Here is a 3,029-nt window from a genome sequence, read left to right on the forward strand (position 1 = left end):
CAGGCCCCCCCACCCGGTGCACCCCCCCCCCACCTCGGACGCCTTACCTCCCCTGGGGCGAGGGGCCCATATTCTGAGGACCCTCGTGTGGTGGACCAGGCCCACGCCACCTGCCGGTCCCCTGACTTCAGGTCTCACCTAGAGGGCCCGCCGGCCACGGCTCCCTGTCCTTGGCGCCATCATCGGAGAGGCTGCATGAATGACCTGCCTCGCTAGAGCAAAGGGCAGTTCACGGGGTAGCGGGGGGACGGGCCTGAAGGGGGCAGCGGGCTCCTGACAAGGCAAGAAAGGCTCCAGGAGGCCCTGCCTGGGCTCCACGGCCCTCACGCGGCCGGGGCTGGTGCAGGGCAGTGCGGCTGCGACCCGCACCTTCAACCCCTTAGCGCGAGGAGCCCAGAGCGACCACTGCCCCCTCCTCCTGCCTGGGGACAGAGACTCGGACCAGGCTGAGCCTGAGGCTGACAAGGTCCTTAGGGGGTCACAGGGGCTGGAGGGTCCCCGGGGCACGGGCCCAGGGGCCCAGAGCAGCCGCTGGTGGGGCAACTCCTCTTCCCGGGGTGCCCAGCCCTCCCTGAGCCTTCCACGCTGGCCTGCAGCTGTCAGACCGGCTGCTTCCGGGCGGTGGGCTGTACCGTGGGCAGTGGGGCCAGGGTACAGGTGTGCACACGGAGGAGAGCGAGCGGCTGGGGAGGGCAGACCCCGGAGAGCAGCGGCGGTCCCAGGCAGGCAGTGGGCATCCAGCTGCCCGCTGGTGTCGGGAGCCCCCGCGATGGACACACCTGTCCAGCTGGTGCCCACCCTGCAGTCTCGGGTGCGTGTCCCCTCTTTTACCGTGGAGGGAAGTACAGGGAGGTAGTGAGCAGGTGAGGGTCTGAGCTGGCCTCTCAGATCAGGAGGGACCAACGGCTGTGTCCTCGGGGGTCTCCTACCTGCCCAGGTGGAAGAGGGAGGATTTATCCCCCGCCCTCCCATCACCCAAAGTCTGCCCGCTGCGGCGGCACTGTGGGCGGCAAGGGGGAGCCTGGGGAGGACCGCCCGTCCCGGCCAGGAGGAGGGGGAGTCGGGCGGCGGGGCAGGTTGCATCCCCGGCTCCTGCAGCCGCCTCCGTGTCATCACTTAGCCCAGGATCCTCGGCCCCCGCCGCACCAACCCACGTGGCTCCTCCAAGGCCCTGGGCCGAGGCCACCACCGAAAGACCCGAGGGGTGGCCGGATGAGGATACGGGCGCTGCCAACATCTGCCCGCGGGGCCAGGCTGGGGAAGCCAGCTGGCCCACAGCTGGTCCACTCAGTTCCCTGACGGGCTGGGGGCCCTTTTTAAAAATTAATTAATTAGTTAATTAATTTATTTTTTTGGCCGCGTTGGGTCTTCGTTGCTGCGCGCGGGTTTTCTCTAGTTGCGGCGAGCGGGGGCTACTCTTCATTGCGGTGCGCGGGCTTCTCACTGAGGCGGCCTCTCTCGTTGCGGAGCACAGGCTCGTGGCGCGCGGGCTTCAGTAGTTGTGGCGCGCGGGCTTCAGTAGTTGTGGCGCGCCGGCTTAGTTGCTCCGCAGCATGTGGGATCTTCCCGGACCAGGGCTCGAACCCGTGTGCCCTGCACGGGCAGGCGGATTCTCAACCGCTGCGCCACCACGCTTTCTTCACAGCTGGGTCTGACTCCAGAACCCACCATCCTGCCGAACTGGTACACGTCAGGCTCCGGCGATCAGCACGAGACGACAGGACCCCTGCTCCGCTAGACTGAGCGGCGCCACCGCACGCTGACGCTGGGCAGGACCCTTGCCAGGAACCAGCCTTGGTTCTTGTCACCTCTGGGGCTGCCGCAGGGACGTGCCATGACACAGACAAGGACTGGTGGAGAGCAGGACCCCCAGATCCTCACCTTGGCCTCCTGGGGTGGAGTGTCCATCCCTCCTGAGCCGGGGCAGGGCCGAGGGGCCTTCTTTGGCCAATGCGACCCTCGAGGATGTAGTGTGGGCGGAGGCCCGAGCTGCACCCACACGGGTGGCCCTCTTACCCTTCAGCCAGTGCTGCCCTTTCAGCCTGGGCCCTGAAGGAGCACGTGGAGGACAAGGGGCCGTGCAGCTGACCCGACTCCAGAAGAAGTGTGAGGCTGCAGGCTGGGGAGCAAGGGGGCCCCCAGCGCACGGGGTGGTTTGTGATGCAGACCCCGGGGCGGCAGCCAACTGATACGGAGACCCAGGCACGGGGTGGCCACCGCAGGAGGGAGGCTGCTGGCACGTGCTCACCAGGGGGAGCACAGCTCACTTCCCCGAGGGTGAGGGGCAGATACCCTGAGTGGCCAGGCACCCCTCTAGGCCTGGGCAGTGGCATCCAGCAGGGGGCCAGACCCTGTCCGAGGCCCCCGTGCCCTCGGTCAGGGCTCCCCAGGTCCTGGGGCCAGAGACGCTGCCTCCTCCCTCGGGCCGCCCTGTCCCAGGCCTGGTGACAGCTTGGGGCAGGTCCTCTGGCCCCAGGCCGTGGCACCCAACATGTAGCCAGGCCCCTCCTGGGTCTCTCCCAGCCACAAATCACGCTGGCCTAGCCGTGGGGGACAGGCTGCCCCAACCCTCTGAGCCATCTTGGGGCGGCAAGGGAAGTGGCCCATGTTCCTGCCCGAAGGCATGGAGGGGCTGTGCCTCTGCCTCGCCAGGGCCAGGCGGGCAGGTGGAGAATGACTGGGGGCCCCTGGAGGCGGGGGTCTGTGGCCTGCCCCTCACCTTCCCCTCAATCTCAGGCCTCCAGGTCACCCTGGGGTGGCACCCCTGGGGAGGCTCTGGGGCCCCTGGGTGGTGTGCGTCCACCTGAGCCATACTCAGCAGGCCGGGCAGTGGTGGGGTGGCAGTCAGGACAGCCGCGAGGACACAGGACAGAACCTTTATTGCTGAACACAAAACGCCCGCCAGGGAGGCCTGCCCGGCAGTCTCTCCATGGGCAGGAGGCCTGCGGAAGGACCGGGGGCGGGGGGGGGAGAGGTGGGGGGCGAGGGGGGCGCGCATTGCATGGCTGCTGCCATACCCACAGTGGGGA

The sequence above is a fragment of the Physeter macrocephalus genome, unplaced genomic scaffold (genome assembly GCF_002837175.3).
Source record: "Physeter macrocephalus isolate SW-GA unplaced genomic scaffold, ASM283717v5 random_792, whole genome shotgun sequence".
Lineage (NCBI taxonomy): Eukaryota > Metazoa > Chordata > Mammalia > Artiodactyla > Physeteridae > Physeter > Physeter macrocephalus.